Source organism: Fundulus heteroclitus, unplaced genomic scaffold, assembly GCF_011125445.2.
Source record: "Fundulus heteroclitus isolate FHET01 unplaced genomic scaffold, MU-UCD_Fhet_4.1 scaffold_36, whole genome shotgun sequence".
NCBI lineage: Eukaryota > Metazoa > Chordata > Actinopteri > Cyprinodontiformes > Fundulidae > Fundulus > Fundulus heteroclitus.
Window position 1 is genome coordinate 1305165 of NW_023396770.1, and position 24814 is coordinate 1329978.

Consider the following 24814-nt stretch of genomic DNA (forward strand, 5'->3'; position numbering starts at 1 on the left):
CAAAATTACTTCAACGGAAGGTTTCCAGATGGATAAGCGGAGCAAATCCATCTGGTGGAGTCAGGTTAGGATGCCTGGGCTTCCCTCCTGGATTATTATTATTATTATTATTATTATTATTATTATTATTATTATTATTATTATTGATCTGTTTAACTGGTACTGTGGGCCAAACTTGACAAAAGCAGCAGAAACTATTAAATTATCTAAGTTATAACTCTCTTAACAGTATATGGAATAGAATAGAACACACACTAGATTAAATGATATGAATACAAAGTTACATTTAAAGTTCAGCTGTAGAGCAAAAGATAAATAACTCTTCATTTATTCATGCAGAAAGCATCAATAAATTCTTTCTGCTGAAATGCGACATATTCAGGTAAAAATTAAATCTTCAAGTTAGAATAGAAGAAGAACTGCAGCCGACTATAGAATGATGTAAGAAAACTCTGCAGTATGAAGGATTGTTCATCCAGATGAATTATTCTCTTAATTAAACGGTTTTCTGTGTGCCGCTGGTGGCTCTGGTTAAATTAAACGTCTCCTGGGGTCCTAAGGCCAGGCGGGGGTCTGCCTCTTCCTCCGGCCAGACCTTTCACTCGTTCCTCATCTCTTGCCCTCTCACCACTTCTCCTAAACATCTCTACTAGAATAAAACACTTTATGTAAAGTGTTTATGTGGTTCTACTTTTTTAATATGGATCAGATGATTCTACTGGCTGGGATTTATAGACTTGATACCCTTTATGTCTTTATTTTCCAAACTGCGGGCCGGGGGCCGTTTGTGGCGCCTGTGCCGATTCTGGAATTCAATTATGGTTAATTACAGCGAGTGTTTTCAAAGAACAACCGACCCAAACACTGTTTTTTTTATTGTGGACCAAAAAGAGTGAAGTTGATGATCATCTTTTAATTTGACAAATGAGCAAAATCCTTCTTTAAATTTTGGATCTACAATGATTTACACATTCATTTAAAAAAATCTGACTAATCTATTTATTTAAAATGATCATATTTTGTAGAGCAGGTAAAAAATAATTTAATATTTTTGCTTTAAAAAATAAATTGTGTTCATTTTTTGGCCCATGTACCGAAATGTTTGCACGCCCTGCTGTAAACATCCAGGCTTCTAACTGTTTCCTCTCCTTCTCTTCGGTTCTGGCAGATTTGGACTTGATGATTTGGACCAGGGGACAAACAGCTGCTCAAGGTAAGACCTGTGCCGCCACGGCGCCGTTAAACTGCGACGCTGCGCGGGAACCGGAACACCGAGGAAGTCCTGGTCGGTTCCTGGTTCTCACGCAGAGTTTGGGAAATAAAATGAGCCGATCCGTGCATCAGCGGGACGACGCCGGCAGAAAGCCGCCAGCAGGGCTTTGTTTGAGCTGCATGGTGCTGAGATCCAGAAACAACATTTGATTTCTGCCTCTTTTTAAAAAAAAACACAGTTTGAAAAATAGCTGAAAATGAGGCGGGAGGGATTTTAAAGGTCCTTCCCTGTAATGATCAGGATAAGTAGTAACAGCCTTGATCAGGATTTAAAATGGCCGATCCTTTTGTCAGGTGAGGAAACGAGACGCCTTCGTTTTCCCGTCGGCCGGTTGCTGGGACAACCGCTCAGCTTCGTTATCAGAGGTGTGACGACGGCTGGGAGTGAAAATTACAAATCCTCCTCCTGATATGTTGAATGTTTCCAGCCACGCTCGGCTTAACGAGCCCATCCTGCTCCCTGCACACAACCCCGGCCTTAACGAAGCAGCCGGCTTCTTCTGAGGCGACGCTGAGCGCAGAAAAGCTCCACAGACGCGTCAAAACGCAGATATAGAGTTAAAAGAGAGAGATGGAGACGATGCTGGGATGTTGGCCTGTTGTAGAGACAGAACGGCTGAAACGTGTCCAGGCAAAACTATTTCACAAATCATCTACATTAAAGTTTTCATTTTACATGTTTTTGTAGGTTATAACAGTCAGATATCAGAATTAGTCCTTAAAAATGGGGCTGCAGCTCCTGCAGCTCCTTTAAACCTCCTGAGAACACCTGAACTGTTCCTTTAAGGTGTGAATCTAAGCTGCACGTCCTGTGAACACGAGGTAAAACCCTTCACAGAGCAGCTTTCTGACAATATTCTCCTGATTTAACTGAAAGCTTCTGCTTTTAGGAGGCGATGGACAGCAGATGTGTGCTTCTGCAGATAAACTCTGCCTCCCCAGCATCACCCAGCTCCCTCTCCTCCTATCTCACCTTTCCTTCCTCTGTGAAGTGCGCGCCGCCACCCACGGCTCTGTGTTTCCGTGTGCACAGAAATAGCTCATGTAAAGCACAGATTACTATCAGCACCTGAAGGCACCGTCCTGCGGGCCTTTAAACTTTGCAGTCGTTGCTGAGCACACCGAGGCATGCTCTCCACACAGGATGTGCAGCATCAGAGCTTGCAGGGCGCGCTGGGTGAAATGCATGCGCTCTGTGTGAATCCAGGGGGCTTCAGAAATGAGAAGTGATGCCTTTAACTGGAGCTTTAAGCTGCAGGAAGCAACGCTGACCAAACCTGACGTCATTTAAAGCTTTCTTTGTTGTAGAATAGAGAAGGCGAAGTGTAAAATATGCAACGACTCGATGTGTGAGCGGCAGCAACAGGATGTGGTGTCATCGCAGCTATGACGTCAGAAAGGCGGGTCGGAGATGAGACGCCAACGCTGACCACGTTTTTCGTTTTCTGGGTTGGCATCTGTTCCCTTAAGCAAACAACAAGAAAACAACTGTGTCAGTTCTACCGCTCTTTGGGAGCGCACAGATTTACCTGCTCAGGTGAATCAACAGGGAAGTGTATCCTGTAAATCTGAATTTCGTTCTCTTGTGGAGCGACGAGAGAGCAACGATCTGGCAGGAACCGCAGGAAAACAGAACCCAACAAAGCCACGATGGGTGAACAGGCTAAGATAAACTCACCAGCTGAACTGCAGGCAGGCAGGAAATAAGGATCCAACTGCAACAAAAGTAACTAAATAATAAAGGTGACAGGAGAGCACAGACTAAAAGGTAAAAAACAGACACTGATCGATCCCCACACTGCAAAAACGGAACTAAAAATAAGTAAAATGTTCTTAAAATGACTGTATCTGTCCTTGAGCAGGTACATAAGATGATCTGCCAATGGAATAAGAGTTTTGCACCTAAAATAGGAACAACTAATCTTCATCGTCTTATTTCAAGTGCAGGATGTCCAATTATCTTATTTTAGGGGTAAAAATACTCTTTCCATTGGCAGATAATCCTATTTACCTGCTCAAATCAAGGACAAAAACACAAATTTTAAGAACATTTTACCTAATTATAGATCCGTTTTTGCAGTGTAGAAATAATCAAAGACCTGGAGATGGTGACAGAAGAAGGCTTAGCATCTGGACTGGAAAGCTGATAGAAAGGCAGCAGTAGCTCCAATAACCTCTGGTTCCAACATGTGGAAGCCTGAAGCAGATGTTCCACCACATCTGGTGGCCACACCAATGAGTTTCTGCCATGGATCTAACCATGGATCTAACCTTGTGTCAACGGTTCAGGGTCACACACATTGTTTTTAAATAATATAATATCGTACAGACGGGACCGTTCATCCGTTCATCCACGTAAATCTGGTGAAATATGCCACTGAGCGTTGTTTTTCCTGCTGAAACCTGCGTCAGCCAATCAGAGTCCTCGCTATTAGGAGGGAGAGTTGGCGTGAAATCGTTTCTCCTCCTTTGCACCTCAACGTATCGCTTTGTAAAAACGTTTGATTTGAGCTAACAGTGATGTTTATAACGTCCCATTTGTGCTTTTACTTTGAAGTCTCCAGCAGGAAATGCTGTGTGGGTAAATAAACGACCAGAGATGTTAGGCGCCTCGGAAATCTCCACTTTTCCTTCAGTTTTCAGAAATAATCATTTTTAGTGACGTAAAAATGAGTTTTCCTGAGGATGAAAACTCAATATGAATTTACTGGTTTTCCCAGATCTCCGGCTTTGTGCCCACTAGGCCTAAATTTAAAGTTAATCTGAGTTCCTGCTGTTCATGGTACTTTTGGTGATAATAAAAACCCATAGAATCGCGTCTCTTTAATCCATCCCACCTTGTCAGAATCGTCCGGTTCTACTTGTTCTTATCTTTGAGCCGCTTACTTTTTGACAGACCCAAACTTCAACACAAGAACAAATTAGCCAATAATATAATTCTTTGACCACAGGAAGGAAAACTGCTGTAAAGACACCGTAATAGCTGCAGACTTTGTAGAAATAAGACTTGAATGTTGTGGCTGCAGCTCTGGAAGACATGCAGAACAAAACCATTAAATGAAAAATCAAAACGAAACAGGAAGCAGATGGAGACGGGGATGCCATGGTAACCACCGTTGGTCCGCTGAAAACAAAACGAACAAAATAATTAGACGGGCTCGGGTCTCTGCTGGGCTAAAAGGCGGCTGGAAGCGACTGGAACACGCTCACTTCCTTTCACACCAGATACTCGTTCTCTCTGACGGCGACGGCAGAAAGAGCCTTGAGGTGAAGAGGAAGTACAGGAAGTGTGTCCTGTTACCATGGTGAGCGCAGCTTGGTAGAAGCGGTGCACGCTGCGCCCTTGACGGCATCGCATGAACGGCGAGTGCAGCGCATAAAACAGGGAATTATGATCAGCAGAGATGAAGAGCTGAGAGAAAACGACCGGTGGACATCGGTTTATGAGTCCGGGCCCAGAGGGACATAACAGACTTTGACCAGCACTGGGGGGCATGAATGCTGCTGAAACATCAGCAGTTAGTTTGGTTCCCGTTTCCTCCAGGCAACCAGAGGTCCACTGGTGTCTTTGTTTGTGCATTCAAATGGGATGGAAAGCAGTGTGTGTCGCTGTGTGCGTGAGATAGGCAGAGAGTGTGTGCATAGTGGTGCTTCTGGGTACAGTGCGGTGCAATAAAGGGCTTTGGTTTTGCATCATTCCTCATGCAAATAGCGTCGCTGCTGCTGCAGCCTGCACACTTCCTGCACATGCTCTGTAGGTGTGCATGTGCATGAGAGGTGAAACTGTGTGTCACTGCGTGCATTTCTGCATTTGCACATGCATTAAGCTGCTGTCGTGTCAGATGTCTTGCTTTGTGAGAATGTCTGTCTGGACACAGAATGATTTCTCTGTACATATGCCAGGATCTTGATCTTACTCAGACCAGGCCATCCGTCCTGAAATGTGTTAACCTGCCATTGATCAGTGATGACTTGTGACTTTCTGATGGTCTTTAAACCTTTGTTTTGACTTTGGCTTCTTTTTCACAATTCCTTCGCAGGATTTTGGTTTGTTAGCCTCCCATAACTCCTGATCTCTTGCACTGCCTTTTGAGAATCTCCCATCCTCCTGTTGTCAGCCATCAGTGAACCTTTTGATTTTGTTAACCAAAGTGTTCTTGTTTCTCGTTAGGACAACATTGTTTGTATTCAAGGATCCAAACTGCAACCATTTGACTCTTCTTTCAGTGACAGATCTTTTACATTTAGACTTAGTGGAAAATAAAATCTTAAAAAGACCCCTACTGCTGTGGCGTCCCTCAGGGGTTATTTCTTTTCCTCTCTATTTTCTCATTTTACGTCTTCCCTTTGGGTTTAACTAAAAACAGGCATCTTCAGTTAAGTTCAATTTTATTTATATAGCACCAATTCATGAAACACCTGAAATCATCTCAAGGTTCTTTCCAAAGTCAGACTCCATCAGATCCTCCAGGTTGGTGAGAAAGTTTCCTCTCTAAGGAAACCCAGCAGGTTGCATCAAGTCTCTCCAAGCAGCATTCACTCCTCCTGAAAGAGCGTAGAGCCACAGTGGACAGTCGTCTGCATTGTTGATGGCTTTGCAGCAATCCCTCATACTGAGCATGCATGAAGCGACAGTGGAGAGGAAAACTCCCCTTTAACAGGGAGGAGAACCTCCAGCAGAACCAGAACCAGGCTCAGTGTGAACGCTCATCTGCCTCCACCCACTGGGGCTTAGAGAAGACAGAGCAGAGACACAGAAAGCTCAGAAGCTCACATTGACCCAGGAGTACTTTCTATGTTAGATGGTAATAGAGGATGATCTGCCTCCCCTGATGATGTCACAGCTAACAGAACGCCAGACCAGGTGTACCTTCTATGAAGAGAAAAATGACAGAGAACAAAAAGTTAAAAGCTGAAATAACAACAAACAATGCAGACTGGAGAGCAGTAGGAGAACTCAGCAGAGAGAGGGAAATAGATCCTGATGTCCTCCAGCAGCCTAAGCCTATAGCAGCATAACTATAGAGATAGCTCAGGGTAACATGAGCCACTCTGACTAGAAGCTTTGTCACAAAGGAAAGTTTTAAGATTAGTCTTAAAAGTAGACGGGGTGTCTGCCTCACGGACCAAAACTGGGAGTTGGTTCCACAGAACTACTGATCTTGTTTAAATGCTATGTCGACAATAGACAGATTTACTAACCAGGCAGTGGTTGAGCTCCTTTACTCATGGTAAAGACTGACCTCAACCAGATGAGAAGAGTCTTGATTTTTAAAGGTTCAGCTGTAAACGGCTGCAGATCACGCTGTAGGTCATACCTGAAGAAGCAAAGATGAGCCCTTCAGGTACCTAATCAGACCCTTTGCTCTCTACACCTTGAAATCCAGTCCACGAACACAACAGCATCCACAGCGTCACGTACACTAACCTCCCTTCTCAAAATACGTGAAGAGGCACGTTAGCCATTTATGGACAGGGGAACCAAACATCCAGGGATGTGGTTCACTGTTCAACGACCAGGATAAAAGCCTAGCTGGTCCTCCTGAATTTGAGGTTCAGCCTTTTTTTAAACACCCAACATGTTTCCCCTGGTAGGCTGAGAAGTTTGATCCCTCAACACTCGTATCACACCCTCCGGCCCCCAATCTTAAAGATCTGAACCCCTAAACTGGTAATGAGCCGTGACGGCAACTGGTCTCTTAATCATTTTATGAAAACAACACCTATTTATTTTTATTTTTATTTTATTTATTTTTTTATTTATCCTTTATTTAACCAGGTAATACCCATTGAGATTAAAAATCTATTTTGCAAGGGAGACCTGGCCAAGATAGGCATCAAAATTTCATCACATCATTACTTACGTACAAAGACACACACATAAAAGAATAACAGTTAAATGAAATATGAATTAAAACATTGTCATGCGAGGGAGTCCAACTCAAAGCATCTCATTCTCAGCTTGAAAATACTCAAAGGAACCAATTTACTAAGTTTCAAGTTATTTTGCAGCAAATTCCATGTGAAAGGGAAGCAGAGTAAGCAAAAATTTGTCTCAGTTTGATTTACTGGCTGGTGACACTGAACCAGAAGCACCACAAAACTGGCAAACAGCCTTCATATTGATCTGAAAGGTTGAGCTTGGAAATGTTTGCAATTTTAGAAAATTTAAATTGGGTAGAAACCCAATTTTGTCTTCAGTGTGTCTGTGCATCGTTCTGTCCTGATCACTTGTTATTATTTTGTTTCCAGATGTCTTCCTGTGCAACAATTCCTTCATTTTTTCCTTCATCTCAACTTTTTCATGCTTTTTCAATCTTTCCTATTTCACTTTAATTCTTCTTCTTCTTAACTTCTATCGCTCCAGCTCCGTTCTCAAGTCTCTCGCATCTTAATGTGCAGTCTCCTCTCCCTCTGGTGTATTCATGGCCACGGCCTTCCTCTCTCTAAGCCCCCATCGCTGTCGGGGAGGAACAGGTGGCTCGCCTCTGCCGTGTCACTCGGTGGCTTCCTGCCTGAAGCAGGCAGTGATGGAAAGATTGCAGCTCGTGTCAGCGCCCTTCCTCTCAGGCTGTAAACGCGAGGGACGGAAGGAGGAGGAGCGGGAGGAAATAGGAGAGGAGGAGATGGAGGATGGGTCGGTTTCAAGGCTGTGATTTCTGGGGATGGAGAGAAAGAAAGAGAGCAGCAGGTGCCTGGCTGTGAAGGACTGGTACAGACACACGCCAGAGCTGCCGAGATATTTCTGTGACCCAAGCAGGATGACATAATTTCCTGTCCTCACACAGGAAACGGTTCGGGTCTCAGCGCGTTTCAGCTGATAGACTAACAGACATCATGTCTCACACTTCCATCCCTCCATCCATTAAAGCCCTAAATTCACCTCAGCTGTCCCGTTGAGAGAGAATGCTAAGTCGGCCTTAATGCAAGCGAGGGCTAAATGTACAACCTCTCCTCTAAAATCTCTTCTCTCTGCACCAGTTTTGTTCTCATCCCCTAATCTTAATCCCAGGATGCAGTTTCTGCATTTGCCATATTTGTTAAAACGGGGGATTGAGCTTGTTCCTGCAGCCGCGCGGATTAGCTAGCCATCTCTGGAGCTAACTCCAGATGCAAAGCATTAGGAGTGATTAGCTCCGCGCTAGCTGACTCACTCACTCTCAGAGAATTAAATCTTAAAGGCTAGCGCAGCTGGCTAGCATCTCACGCTTCCTGTCAGTCAAGTGAGTTGGGATTAGCCCATGCTAACGGCGGTTAGCGCTCAGGGTGTTCCAGCAGTCAAGACTTCAGTGGAAATAAATCTCCTCTGAGCGGGTAGCTCCGCTTCAGTGTCTTTGATGCAGGCAGATGGAAGCTTTTTAAAGATGTTATACATATAAATACCTGGATGAGTGTAGAAAAACTAAGTTCATGCTTGTTCCGTCTTCTTAGAGAGGTTTCTCCAGCCAGGCTTCAGTTAAAGCTCTGTTAGGATGTGGAAAAAAGAAACCGCTCATGTTTCACCTCCACTGAGCAAAGCCGCTGCCCTAAAGTTGCAGTCCAGCAGCAATCCTTGCTCCGTACTTTTATCGTTAATAAAAAGCTCTAAATATGCACAGAAAAGGAATTTCTGCATTTTTCCCCCCATATGCACTTCTAGACTCAAACTTCCAGAGTTTTTGGTCCTTTTCAGCCCATTTATGTGTTGAATGTGACTTTATGCCTGGTGCTATTTTCAGATTAGGCGTTATGTGTGAAACCTGAAAAACCCAGAGAAAGGAAGGAAGGATGCATGGATAGACTGATAAATGATGGACAGATGTTTGGATGTGACAGCTGATTGTATAATGAATAGATGGATGTATGCAACAATAAAGACTGAACATGGATTTATTTTTTCCTTTTTTTCTTATCCCAACCTGGTAAATAATAAATTCCCATTTTTGCAGACAGTCTGAACGCTGTTTTAAACCAGATGACAGCTGCTAAACCTTCCCACTAGTTTCTGCACTGTCATTGTTGTTTACAGCCATCTTTATTTCCAGCTCTGTCTGGCTTTAAATCAGCTTGAAATAGCTTGAAATCAGACAGATCTGAAAGTTTAGTGTATTTTTATTCTAAACTGCTGCAGCCAATCACTGCCAGAGGCCTGAGCTGGGATTGTGCTTTTGTCCGTCTGCCTCTTAAATTCATCCTTTTTTTAGAAATGGTTTTGTGTGTAAATAGAGGCGTTTACACCGAAGCCTAAATCCTTCCCCCCAGAATGCTAAATTATCTGGTTTGAACCCTCATCAGTGAATGTGGGTGAAATTATCTCCTGAATGACGTGGAAGTGCTGATCTAGAAAAGAAACCTCAGGAATTTCTGCTCTTCTTCCTGTCAGACATAAACTTTTTCTTTTCATCACTGAATGAATCTTTCACCGTTTTGAACCGCTCCAGTCGTGCCGTCTGTTCGGTGCTTCTCTCTCTGATCTCTTTCCTTCTACCTTCGGTCTCTGAGTCCTTCCTCTCTTATTACTCCTCCTGTCTGTCCTCTCATCTGTTAACATCCAGTCTTAACCTCATTTCCTGATTTGTTTCCCTTTTCATCCTCGCTTATTGCTTTTCCTGTTCTTTTCTCCTTCCAGCGTCTTTCTAAATGCCCTTTTCTCTTTCTTGACCCTAATTATGTTCCTTTCTATAACAGCCTGTAGACGGTAAAAAGTAAATTCATTTGAGATATTATGTCACAAACAGACTAAACGCCAAACCACTTACAATTCATAAACTTGTACTTAGGCATCAATAATTTTGAAATGATGAAAAATTCCAGTTTTTTAAACGTACTTATTTCAACATCCGGAGTTTGCCTCGTGTCTTTTTCTTTTGCTTTTGTGGAGAATTTTATAAACAAATAAACAACAACAAATTATTCCTCCCAAGGTTAACAAATAATGTAAAAATAAGCTTGATAAGTATAGCTAGTCAGCCTCTTGTCTGCTAGAGTCGGGATTATAAAAGAATTTTGGTCTGTCATCAACTTTTTTTTTTATTTATATTCAAGAGAAAGATGTTAAACAAACGCATAACAAAACACAAGTAAATATAAACCTTTATTTAGCCAGAACTATAATACAGGAAAAAAAATTCCCTATCAGTGTATGAATGTTATATTTCATTCCAGTCTGAGATGAGGAGTTAAAATCTTTCAGAAAAGGAAAATGGTGATCTGACAAAGCTCGCCAAACCATGTGGCTAACAGGCTAACATGCTAACACTACTGGCTAACAATCTAGTTAGAAATCACTTTAGCTTATAATAAACCTCATATTTTGTTACTGTCTGAAATTTTATTTGGTTAAAATGTGTTTTCACTGAATATCTATGAGAGATTTTGTTTCTGCGAAATTGGAATAACCGTTAACTAGCTAACAGCAGAACCAGTGGAGTTAATTTAAACGGCTCGGTTTACTGGTACTGACCCGGCTTTTAAATATATTCTACACATTTTTAATTGGGTCCGACCGCTCGGTCTCGCTTGGCCATGAATCCTTCCTCCAGAAGACATTTGGTTCCTCCATGTGGGCCGCAGCAGGTCTCAGCCCAGCTAGAAGGTCTCTAGAAACCCAAAATCTGCACAAAAAACTAAAATCTGGGAGGAAGAAAATGGACAGAACAAAAATTTGAAGCAAGAAGGAAACGACTAAAGGTGGGATTTAAGGACAGACTGAACCAAGGAAGGAAAGAAGGAAGTAATGTAGAGAGAGATGTATGGATGAAGGGATTGAAGGACAGATTGTTTGAAAGGAGGAACGGAGGAAAGGTTTTGATTAGAGTCTGAAGTCTTTGTTTTGTATTAAACTTCTATTTTATTCCTGTACAATGAACATGTCAGAAATTCAACTTTGGTGGACATTTTAACTTGAAAAAGGAAGTTTTTAACTAAATGTTAAGTTAAATTAAAAAAATGATGTTCAGTCTAAACAGGGTGAGAAATTCAGATTGGAATCTGAAAATGTTTTAGATTTTATTCTTCTCTGAAAATTAACAAAAGTTACTGGTGAGGAGCAATTTTAAAACAAGTTACCGATGTCTCCTCATACTTAAACCTATTTTAATTAAACATAATTAAATTTATTGAATTATTCCTATATATGTCTGATGTTCCTTTGTTTCACTGTCCTGTATTTTCCTTTTTTATGCACATTTACTTTGGTTTCGTGGCATGTTAAATTTTCTAATAATAATAATAATAATTTATGAAATTCATTAAATTAAATAAAAGTTATAATTTGTAAATAACACTTGTAGCTGTTTTTAGTGTTTATTGAATTTATTATAAAAAGGTATCTGTGCTTTATGTTTTCTAAGAAGCATCATAAACGGATGAAGAAATTCTTCCTCCCTTCCTGTCTTATAATTTTTATAAGATTTCTTTTCCTTTTTCTCCTACCAGCCTTTTCTTCTCCTCCTCATCCACATCATCCCCTCCATCTTCTTTCATATCTGCTCCTTTCTCTTTCAGTCGCATTGTTTCTATTTTCTCTCATGATTTACTTTATCCTGACGCACGGAACTAAACCCCCAAAAAAATCAAAGCACATCCTGTTTATCATCTTTTGTCACTGCCGCGTTTGCTCTTTGACTCAGTTTCCAGTTTCAGTGTCTCATGTGAAGCGGCGTGAGGTGAAAGAGGCTCAGATGTGTTCGCTGTTTGTTTTTTAACGTACGCCAGGCTGACGTGTTTTCCACAGTCGCATCCAGCGAGCCGCTCGCTGAGGGTGTCGCTGACAGGATCTGGCTGACAACTGGGTGAAATGAGACCTCTCTGCTAACTTCAGTTCCAGGAGAGGATCAAAACAGCTGTCAGTTGTCTCTCTGTGTCTTCACGTTAGAATACCTTAATGTCATCAGTAAACGCTGTCCACCATATAATTCCCGGAGGATTTGAAGTACAAAGTTGAGTTGAGGGATGCCAGAAATATCTATGCAAATGTATGCAGATGAGTCCAGCTTTTAAGAAATGTAAATGTGGTAATGCTCCTTCAAGAAGTGGGATTCTTGGTATCAAAATAAAGCGTGTTTTAGGAAATGGGAGAGCAGTGACTGATCTTAAGGCGGTTCGCTTCAGAATATTCTCAGCTCTGCGCGCGGACTGCTATGGAGGTGAGGTGAAAAACTGGTACATTTAGCAATTATACACGACATAATACGTCTATTAAAACACAAGGACCCCAAAAACAAGACAAATACAGAATATTTGGTCGAAATACCAACACTGAGACTCCTGGATGGAGGCATGGATGGATGGATGATGATGATGGATGGATGATGGATGATGGATGGATGGATGGATGATGAGGATGGATGGATGGATGGATGATCGATGGATGGATGGATGGGTGGATGGATGATGATGATGGATGGATGATGGATGGATGGATGGATGGATCTATTTATGGATGGATGGATTTATTGATGAATGGATGGATGGGTGGATGATGGATGGATGGATTTATTGATGAATGGATGGATGGGTGGATGATGGATGGATGGATGGATGAATGGATGGATGGATTTATTGATGGATGAATGGATGGATTTATTGATGGATGGATGGATCTATTTATGGATGGATGAATGGATGGATTTATTGATGGATGGATGGATGGATGGATTTATTGATGGATGGATGGATGGATCTATTTATGGATGGATGAATGGATGGATGATGGATGGATGATGGATTTATTTATGAATGGATGGATGGATGGATGGATGGATTTATGGATGGATGGATGAATAGATTTATGGATGGATTTATTGATGGATGGATGGATGGATGGATGGATGGATGGATGGATTTATGGATGGATGAATAGATTGATGGATGGATGGATGAATGGATGGATGGATGGATGGATTTATGGATGGATGATGGATGGATGGATGATGGATGGATGGATGGATGGATGGATGGATGAATCGATGGATGGATGGATGGATGGATTTACACCTATGCTGGAAAATGCTTCACCTTAATTCTTTCTAGACAGAAATGTGTGACATCACGTGTCTGAAACCAATCAGACGCCTCGTATTTGTACCAGAAACCAGCCAGCAGTGAGCGGTTCTCCTGTTCTCCACTGGCCTTTGCTGTAGATCTTGGTTGTTGCTGTGCGTCCAAACGGGTCTGGATTCTGAGTTCTTTGCCATTCTTATTATACCAGGCGGATTATTAGTATGAGACAGTGAATCAGGGAGTTTATTATAAAACAGTCCAGATTTAAATGCTGGGTGTTGTGTTTCTGTGTGTGATGTCATCATGACGTTCACCTATACACAAATAAATCTGATTTTTTTAGTGTTTTTGGAGGCAAGGCCGATTTTCGGCAGAGAAGTTAAATCTTTATAAATGTAACTTCTCTGTAGAATTATGCAGGACGTGCGTGATGAACTGCACATTCATCCCTTTCTAAGAAACTTTATCGACACATGAACACGTCTGCAGTGGTGTTGGTCTGCGCTGTGGTTGCATGTCTCTGCACAGACAGGCACAGGCTGGGTATCCATGAACCCGCTAACACTCCCAGAAACTGTTTCTGCTCTCCTCATGGAAGCCAAACGCTGTAATTTATCTCCATCGCTCTCCCAGTCGGACCGAAGGTTCCCGGTCGGGTTTGTGGTGGGCAGAAATGTCAGAGCTGTGGATTCCAGCGCCGGGCAGAAAGGCTGCTGCAGTTCTGTGGTGGCAGACTGCTGCGCTCTGGGAGTCTCCTCATTCTTCATCTCTTCAAGGCTTGTTGAAGCAAAGTCTGAGGATATGAGGAAACTCTCATCAACGATGGACGGTTCCTGCAGAACCCAGCCAAGCCTTCATTTTGTGCCCATGTTAAGCCCGTTTAGGCTGAGAATGCACAAGCTTTTAAACATGGGCTTCTGGAGGAAATATTTTATTAATTTCTGCAGATTAAACTAGTTACCTTGATCGTACAAAGTGACATTAAAACGAGCTTTCTGTCCTGATCTTTGTAACCTCTGGATTACCAGAAACATGTTCACACGGCTGTAGGAGAGCCGCCTTCATCTGTTTGAACCGTTTTATTCAGACAAGCAGTGAAAACGGAGAATATCACATAAGAAATAAGCAATAACCACTGAGAACTGAATGAATGAATGAAAACTTTATTGTCATTGTCACAAAAACAACGAAATTTAAAAAGTGCCATCAATCCGTGCATATGTTTAAAAAAAATAAAAAAATAAAAATAAATAAATCTCTGTCCCACAATTTACACACAATATAAGAAATAATTAACAAATAACTGATAAAAACAACTAATAAATAGAAAATAGCACATTCTCACACACATCACCCATGATAATTAATGGTTATTTTTGGTTGCATTTAGTTTTGTTATTGCTGTCGCGTAAAAACTGTCTCTAAAACGGTTGGTTCTGTCAGGCACATGTACTGAGGGACGAGTTGAGATTAACGGGCTGCAGGTGAGTTAGTCAGGAGTTAACGTGAAGCCAGTGGGTCAGAAGGAGTGCAGAAAGAGGCTTTTAACCAACACTGAAGTGGGAAAAATAAATCCCAATGCACAGAGAGCAGAACACAAGGATAAACTAAGAAACCAAACACAAAGAACAAACTAATAAAGCATCAATTAAGGAAGGTAAACAACAGGAAAATGATGAAAACGGGGGTAAATAAAAAAAATCCAAACACCAAAGGATGATGACAGTATGACAGATTTCAGATTCTCTCTATTATTGTCTCAAATTCTACTGGATGGAAACTGAAATGAAACACTTTCCTCTCAAATCCTCCTTTAGCCGTGTTCCTGGGATGCTGCTGAGGGCCTGAGGGATTATATTTAGCTCCCGTCTCCTCCTCCTCTGTTTTTACGTCCTGCCCCTGCAAAGATGGCTTCATTAGTCCGAGTCCTCAGCATGAAAACACACACTGGGCTAGCGGAGGGGATCCAGTCTGTTATATAACGCTCTGTCTTATATAATTTGATGCATATTTGATGCTGAATTGGTGCAGCGGCCGTGCAGGACGCTGCAGAAAGCTGGTGTGTGGCTGCATGCTCGCCTGAGAGTATGCTGTGTTCATGTCAGAGGGAATCTAGACGTCTGGCCTCTTCTTGTTTCGTCAGAGGCAGGGCTAAAGGTCAAAGGTCAAGTCAGAACCTGATGAATGTGTGTGAAGTCGCTGAGCGTCGTCTCCTCTTTTACAGCAGCAGTCACAAACCTGGGCGCACCAAAATAATCTGGTTTCCTTCTTGGTAGCTGATCTCGGTTTAAGTTGATCTATATTTAATAATTGGAGCGGGTGAAGGTTAAAGTCTTTAACCTGGATTACCCTCGTCCATAAAACACAGGGAACTAGATTGAAATGTGGGATTAGTCCACAAGCAGGGGGTTGTTACGCATATATACTGTGCTGTGCTGCTTTGTGTGCATATGATTGGGAAATATCTACTTTTAAGATGATTTTAGGACAGCATTGGACTTATTAAAAGGCCATCTGGGGAGTGTTGATCACCTGAGATGGATGTATAGCACTTTCAGCCTGGATCAAGAGGGTTCAACAATATTTGAGTGATTTAGTTTATTTGCTTCTTATAAATCTGAGACAAAATACCACATGTGGGGTTCCTCACGGCTCTGGTCTCAGACCACGCTTATTTAATACTTATATGCTCCTCCTAGCTTAATTTATGGAGTGCTATAGCATCTCCTATCATATCTATGCTGATGACATGTTTCTGCACTGCAAAAACGGAACTAAAAATAAGTAAAATGTTCTTAAAATGAGTGTATTTGTCCTTGATTTGAGCAGGTAAATAAGATGATCTGCCAATGGAATGAGATTTTTGCACTTAAAGAAGGAACAATTCATCTCCATCATGGTATTTCAAGTGCAGGATGTCTAATTATTTTATTTTAGGGGTCAAAATACTCATTCCATTGGCAGATAATCCTATATACCTGCTCAAATCAAGGATAAATACACTAACTTTAAGAACATTTTACTTGTTTTTAGACCCGTTTTTGCAATGTGTGTCGCCACATTGTGTGCACATAATAACAAATAACACATAATAACAAACTGTAGATCTTTTTTTTTTGAGCCACATGTGTCACATTAGAATCCTCTTTAAATTTGATAAACCCACTAAATCACAGGATTTGTAAACCTTGGTTGAGTTTGTAGATTTGTAGTCAATAAATGCTCTAAAAGCCTTCAAGCAGGTCACAATGTTTGTTTATTTACTGAATGAATTAATAAATCTCAGCTCAATATTTAATTTAGCTTACTAGAGTTTTTAAATAGTTGTTTCATTAAAGAGCTTCTAATCTGAATAATCTCTAATTAGTTCTTGTTGTATGCTCTTACTTGTGGAATAAATGTCTGAATTGAAAGATTTTATACAAATTTTAAGTATTTATCAAATCTTTATCCCTGAAGTGAGATTTTACAGCCTGGAGCTGCAGTTTCAGCATGAAGATAATGTCAGATATGCGTCTGCAGCAGCATCCTACAGAAACATGTGTGCCATGCTCCGTGCTGCAGGCTTCCCATGTGATGAATCACCGGCTCGGCGGTAAACAACCGGTCCTGGTTGGGTTTGGTCGGGAAGTGGAGGGTGACTCGACAACAGACTCCTGTATTTGTTTTTATTTCCTTCTTTTCAAATTTGGGCTGGAAGTCAGAAACAGTTTGGTGGCCGAGCGGAAGAAGAAGCTTTAAAGGATGAAGAAACGTCCCGGCTGTGAATACGCCACGGGAAGTGGAGCTCTCTGCATAATCAGCTCAGGAAATATTAAAGGAAACGAGATGCAGAAAATCTAAATGGATCTCCAGAAGATCGCAAATGTAACGTGTAATTCCCTACGCAGGGTTCCCGCCGAGCCGGGAAGTTTCCCGTTCCCTGAGCTGCTGCCGTAGCGATGCATCGATGCATCGATCCGCCAGTCCCTCCAGAGGAAAGGAGGAAAGTTCCTTAGAAACTAATTTAAAATGTAACGTTTGTGCTTAGTGAGCAGCTCATAGTTTGAAGAATTTGGAGATGTTCTCACTGCAGAAGCAGGTCCAGTTTCCAGGTTTTAACGTCGTAACTGATGAGTCTTCATTGGTTGCTGCTTCGCTGCTGCAGCAAACACGCAGCGGTGTGTCTGCGGCCGGCGGACGCCATCCTCCAGCCTGGTGGGCTACTTGGAAAGCTGCCCTTGTGGTGACATTGGGAACAAGCGCACTGAAAGAACACACACATTCCCCACCCCCTGTGTGCACAGTGCCTCATAATGAGATTGCGTAACAGTTAAACTCTTCCCCGCGTTGTTAATATCGATTAGCTTCCTGCAGCTGACGTAGAGCAGACTGAGACCGGTCCATCGGCTGGCAGATCAATCAGTCCCTAATGAGATAAACGAGCTCACCAATTAGTTAACGAGCGACTGGCGGACTGACTGACACAAAGAGCCACACTGACACCTCCTTCCCTCTCTCCTTAGTGGGACAAACACCAAGAGTTACAAAAAAATCTTTTATTTTGAATCTAGTGAAGTAAAGTCTGATTCACTTTTAGGTCCCATCACTATTTTTCTTCTTTTTTCATCACAGAGAGAACTCTACACTGACTTTTTCACAGGTTTAAGACAAATAATTGGTTTTCCGCCTAGTTCAAAGTGATCTTTGCTTCTGTTTTTCAGATAAAACCGATCCGTAACAGTTTTAACACACTTTAAGCTTTGTGTCAGGTTTACAACAAATAAAGAGAAGAAGCCGAGGCTCGTCTCTCCTGGTCCATACAGCGTTTAATGCACTTCCTTCCTGGGTGTTGCTTTATAATAATAGCATTTAAATCAATGGTTTCCCATCAGGATATTTTGGAAAAAAGTTTTTAGATACTCTTCAGAGTTAAAGTCTAAATATTTAATTAGGTAGATTCTGGAAATGTGGAACTAAACCAGTTCTGAAAAGAGGATCATGTTGCATAAACTTTCCAAAATAAAAGCCCCATCCTTTAATAGATTACATGAACAGTGTCTGAATGACTAAATCAACTACCCAGTGATGTAAGGGATTGTTAGCCCTTCAAAATAAAAGCTCACACATTCTCTTTAAAATAAAAAAACTCCTGTTTTTCCAGTTTTTTACATTGAGTTTTCAAATTACCTGAACAGGCATGAAATTTTTTTTCCCTTGGCCTTTCAAAATAAAAGTTTGATTTCCCCCCCCCCCCCACACCATATGTTTATTATGGTGTTGGTTGGTGCTCCTGGTGTTCAGCACCGACAACAAGTGGGGGAGGGTCACCACTGCCTTAAATGAGACATTTTTGACCAATCTGTATAATCTGATTGAATCTTACTTTGTAAAGTCCTTTGAGATGACATGTTTCATGAATTGGCGCTATATAAATAAAATTGAATTGAATTGAATTAATCTAAGCTGCCATAAGCAGAGACGCATCAGCAGCGCCTTAAATATTTAGGAGAAATGTGACGCTGAATGTTAGCTGGCTTCATGTCGGTAACATCCATCTGGGTTTTTCTGAAGCTCTGATTGCCCCCCCGCTGCAGCGGGTCCCTGTTCTGCAGCGGGTCCCTGTTCTGCAGCGGGTCGCTGTTCTGCAGCGGGTCGCTGTTCTGCAGCGGGTCGCTGTGCTGCAGCGGGTCGCTGTGCTGCAGCGGGTCGCTGTTCTGCAGCAGGTCGCTGCCCGCCGGGCGGTAAAAGTGCTGAAGCCGGCCGTCAGACTGACTCAGCCGCCTGTGAGTGACGGCGCTGTCGCTCGGCTGCTGCAACACTGAACAGGAGACGTTTGATGCTGAAGCAGCCGCTGGGAAGGCCCCGGATAATTTGACGGCGGCGGGGCAAGCCCGGGCTGGGCGGCGCGCCGATCCGGCAAACCGCTGAGCAAGCAGACTAAATTAGACGCAGGGACGCAGACAGATGGGACGGATTTGGTTTCTGACAGGAAAGGCAGCAGATGACACCTCTGAGGTGAAGATTACTGACACGCACGTTAGAAACAAAAAACCCTGATGTTTAAATAAAACCAGGATTTATGGCTGCCTCTGCACACCCGAGCTCAGCATCTGGACTTTAAAGGATTTCACTAAACAAACTTTCTAAATGCAACGAGGCAACAGAACCAGAACCAGCCTGACAGCATGAAGTAGGCCAAACAACAGCAGCACATCAGGCAACCAGCTCAGAAACACATGAGAAGCAACATTCATCCGTCTGGAAAGGCTTACAGGTCCATTTCTAAGGAACCTCCGTCAGAACCATGATCCGCTCACGGAGAGAACTAGAACCGGTGGAGAACCTTCCCAGGAGAGGCCGACCCACCAGTTGTTTCATTTACGGCTGATAAATCTGCTGAGCGCCGGCGTTATTAACGGCGTTTGTCCCGAATCAATAAGAATTAGCGCTTTAATTTCCTTGGTTCTGACTTTGTGTAATTATGCTGCCGTGTCAGAGCTGCTGCCTCCAGGGAGCAGCAGGATTTGATTTCCTGTAGATTTTCTGTAATAACTGTGGGTGGATAACCTTTGTGTTTTGAGCTTTGACTCGTTAACGTTAATAAGGATCAGTTTGGGGGTAAACAGGCAGGATCTGCTGCACGCTGCACACCGGGAACTTAACGCTAACCTTTAGGAGCTGACGTCAGACGCTGTCGTGCTCTGTTCCCGGCCAGCCGACCACTGCTGTGTGTTGGAGGCCGAGGCTCTAATGAGGGTCTGCTCTGACACGCGTGTGAGTCCTCGTTACGCCCGGGAAGCCTCCTGTACACAACACGGGGCTTCTAATAACGTGGGCCGCCTCTCGGTGTTGGCTGAGCCTCCGAGGCGTCTGCGTGACGGGGAGACAGGTGCCACTGGCAGCAGGAACGCCTGCAGGAACCACAGCTGCGCTGGGAAAAAGGAATACATCTCTAGTCGTCTTTCTACATTTAGTGCGTCTCGTCCACATTCTCACCCTGCAAGCAGAGCTGCAGCATGCGGCAAATTAAAACCTAGATTTTATGGCCAACGTGAGGAAAATCAGGACCACAGAGAGCTGCATGGAGGCAGCTCACATGTCAGGCATGCAGAGAGTTTTTGATGCTGAGGCAACATGTTAGCGTTGCAACCACTGTGGTCCTCTTTAAAATCACAAAAACTGTTTTTTATAATAACAGCATTTAAATCCCATCAGGATATTTAAGAATAAAGTTTATAGATACTTAAAGTCTATGTTAATGTTAAAGTCTAAACATTTAATTAGGTAGATTTTGGAAATGTGGAGTTAAACCAGTTCTGAAAAGGGGATCATGTCGCAGACACTTTTCAAAATAAAAGCCCCATCCTTTAATAGATTACATGAACAGGTTCTGAATGACTAAGTCAACTACCCAATGATGTAAGGGATTGTTAGCCCTTCAAAATAAAAGCCTCATCCTTTAATAGATTACATGAACAGGTTCTGAATGACTAAGTCAACTACCCAATGATGTAAGGGATTGCTAGCCCTTCAAAATAAAAGCTCACACATGCTCTTTGTGTAATTTTTCCGGGTTTTTGCACATTGAGTTTCTAAATTACCGATGGACCTGAACAAGCATGAAAAAGATGTGCTTGGCCTTGCAAAGAGTATTTGGCCATCTGTGACTGAGATTTGTAAGTTTGTCCATTCAGGGATCCCATACATTTGTTTAACAGCTCAAACCTCATCCAACCAGATAGTAGTCCCAACTTTTCCAGACCGCATAGAAACTTCTGTCTTCCTGTCAATCATGACAATTTTACAGTTTTACTCCTTTTGACCAGCGTCGTCCGGATGCTTTCTCTGGGAAAAATCATTCTTAAGCAAAACTAGAGGCTTTCTGCAAGGTCTAACTTTAGCATTTTCTTTATTAGTCTTCATTTTAGACATTAAATGTGATGCATTTGCACAGATTTCTAAATTATGTTTAGTTATTAGGGCTGGACGATATAGAAACAAAGCATATCGATAAAATAGAATTCATATTGATAGATATCGATAATTTTACCTGACTCCGCCAGATAGATTTGCTCCGCATATCCATCTGGAAACCTTCCGTTGAAGTAATTTTGGGAAGGGGCGAAAATACTGGTTAGCTGATTGGCCTATGTTGGTGATAGACGGGCCAATATAATACTCTGTAATTCCGATAAAACTTGCTCGATAGCCACGCTAACGCTAGTTTCATCGGCTGAAGCCGCCATGTTCTTTAGACTGAACTGTCGCGCTTCCCGTTGCGTCACACCTCAACCCGCCTCAAAGCCAACGCTGATTGGACGTTCGTTTGGTGAACGGCTCCAAATTTTCTTTAACGGAGAGTAGCCAGACTGATCTGCGAGTGAAACCTTGAAAGCTCGCGACATCAGGATGGTCTCACGAGGCTATCGATAATTATCGACAAATTCAAAATATGTATTTTAAGGTCAGCCCTGGCCATTTTATGCTGTTGCTTAGCAACCTATTTTTAGATACAGACACAAACACTGAATTTAAACTCAACCCTTTATTCAACCAACTTTTTACCAAAACTGCAAGTTTTTGAAAAGAAAAAAGAATGCATGCTCGCTGAACTCTAAAGGGGGCGGAGCTTCCTGGGTCTGCGTTGTGATTGGTTATTCTATTGAACTTTTTATTGACTCTTTTTTTCCATCATCGATATACGTCTATCAATCGATATATATAATTATTGAATTGTCGTCCAGTCCTATCAGTTATTAAGTTTTATTTTTTAATGTTTGTCCGTATCCTTGAGAAATGTATCAGTTTTATTACTTAACTCTGGTTGATTGCGGTTCCCAAGAAAAGTTCAGCCACGATGCTTTTCTCCAGCTTTGCATCCTTGAGCTGAAAGCAAAGTTTGCAGAGAAGTCATGAAGGAGCGAATATCTGCACTAAACTCATGGTAAACTTTTCTATTTCTGCCTCTTAGGACTCTTTACTTTGGACTAGGTGCTTTCAGCACCAACACAATGTTTTAAAACTCTGTTGATGCACAAGTTTGGGTTTGGTTCAAGGTTCCTGGTCCAAACCCAAACTGACCTGCAGAAACGGCGCGGGAAGCTTGGCCTCGGCTGAACGAATAGACTGAGATAGTTTTCACTGCTGGAGACGGACACAGCTGGCCGTGTGTGTGTGTGTGTGTGTGTGTGTGTGTGTGTGTGTGTGTGTGTGTGCTGGGATTGCGTAACCCCCCCCATCACCCCCCCACCCAGGGGGCTTCCAGGCTAAAGTGGTCTCTGTCTCATCGTCCAGCTTTATTGGGCCGATATTTACTGCCCAGATGAATAATCTTGGGTCGCTCCGCTGGGATCTTTTTATTGTTGCAGCAGCAAAGCCATGAACTCATCCAGGGAGGACAGGGATTATTCACAAACCATGCAGGAATCTGATTAATAACCCGATTTTACAACATGTAATAAAAACTTTAAATGATTTAAAGGACATCCGGTAAATCAACCAAAAAAATGACTAATTAACATATTTTATAAAGTAATATACATTACTGATAAACTCTAGGAAAGATTTTTAAATGTACAGTTAAATAATTCCTTAAAATTAAATATTTAATTAGTGAGAAAATAATAATAAATAACAATAAACTTCACCTTAGGTTGTAAATTAGATCCTCGTGTGATTGGTTAACCTGCACCGCAGTGCAGACCAATCAGCTTCTCTGTCGCTGTGTTAGCCCCGCCCACTGACCTTCATGGTTACCTCTGACAGATAAAACACATTTTTAATCTAACATAGTGATTTCATATGGAAACTATTCACAAAGAAACCATTTTCATTTATTTATTTAGTTTTGTTTATGATAGTAATAAATTATTCTAATGTTTGAACACTCATAATTATTTGGAAATGGAATCTGCATGTTTCCAGTTTTATTAAAATTATATTTGAATGAGGATTTATTTACATATATATATATTGAATTGTGGAGGAATCTCTCGTCCTATTTTGCTCCTCAGGAACCACAGTAAATATATTAAAATGGAGCAAAAGTGAAAATGCAAACTGTGCTTTCTCAGCTAGAGAGTTGGAATAAACGTGTCCTGGGCGCCTTCGGTTCCTCGACGTTGCCGTGGTTCAGCGCTGCAACCATAGATGCTGCTAAAAGGCACCGAGCACAAACAGGACATGCAGGTTTTTAACGACTTCTCAGTCTTTGCACCAATTATTCCCTCCATCTCTGAAGGTCTGACACCAGGCAGCTCAGCGCTCGTCTCCAGGGTGAAGGTCTGGGTGCAAAGTGCCAGGAATTAGTCGTGCACAGGTACACGCAGATCTTCATGCGTGCAGAGAGCAGGTTAGACAACGGGAAAAGCGAGGAAGCGAAGCGAAAAAGCAGGGAGACAAATGAGCAGCATGTGCAGACCAGACAGCGGTTTTCACTGGAAGTGGACCAGAATAGGTTTCCCTGGATACAGCTCTGATATTCCGCTCGTATCCTACGCTTCGCTGCAGAACCAGACACAGAACCTTTGTGACTCCTGAGCAGCTAAGACCATCTCGGCCCGCTCAGACACCAGAAAGCTGTGTAAATACTGGGGGAAAGCTTTGTAGGCTGATGTTCAGCTGGTGCAAAAACACGAGTGGAGCCAAGAATAACAGGCGATATTTACAACCTCCGACTGAGGGTGTCATTGTGTGGTCTGCTGGGCCTGGATGTACAGTGGAAACGGCCATTGTTCTCAGCACTTCAATGAAGCTGCAGGAAAAGTGAGACTCATGGCTGGAACCGCCGGGTTGGGGGGGGGGGGGGGGGGGGGTGGAGGAAAGCTGAAAACTAAAGTAAATGAAACTGCTGTTATTTAAAACGGTTAGTTAAACAGCAGATCTGTGTGTAAAACGGGTTTGTCTCCTGTTATCAGCACATCCGTGGTACTGCTGCCTTGCTGCGAGGAGGTCCTGGGTTTGAATCCCTGCCTTGGCTCTTTTTGTGTGGAGTCAGCATGTTCTCTCTCAAGTTAATTTAGCGGTTTCTTTTTTCTCAAAAGCTTGAACAATTATTCAAGCCATTTTACAAAAAAATAAATAAATTTAAAAAAAAAAACAAATATTTGACAATTGGCTCAATGTTTGGAAGAATATTGTTAACAAAAATGGAAGGGCTAGCCAGACTAATTTATCCAGCATATATCCTAAATATACCAAATACTGGAATAAAAAAATAATCAAATTCATCACAATTTCATCTGGAATAATACAAAAAAAATGTGATCAGAAAGAACATCAGTACAAAAAGGAGGAATGAACGTTATTGATTTTAAAGTGATGAATGCTGTGAAAAAATTAAATTTGGCTGCTGACTTTTATTAAAAATTAAATGAGTTTATGGTTTAGTTTCCCTTCAAAACTTAACAAAGAAAATTGGAGGAATTAAATTTCTCTAAGGTTGTAACTTTGATCCTGCAAAATTACCGATTAAATTGTCAGACTACCGCACAAGTATTCCAAAATGATGTTAAAAGTTTTCATGCCTCGACTAATTTACAGGAAAATAACCGTAAATTAACAAAATAAAATTGATTTG

The 24814-nt window shown here is 42.1% G+C and overlaps 1 protein-coding gene across 1 annotated transcript in view; it reads left to right on the forward strand.

Moving 5' to 3' along the window:
- hivep2a (HIVEP zinc finger 2a) overlaps nucleotides 1–24814 on the forward strand; it is a 111997-nt gene that overhangs the window by 10338 nt on the left and 76845 nt on the right. The window contains exon 2 of the mRNA XM_021322459.2: nucleotides 1169–1213. The gene's annotated coding sequence lies outside the window, so the exon portion shown is untranslated. The remainder of the gene's footprint in view (nucleotides 1–1168; nucleotides 1214–24814) is intronic.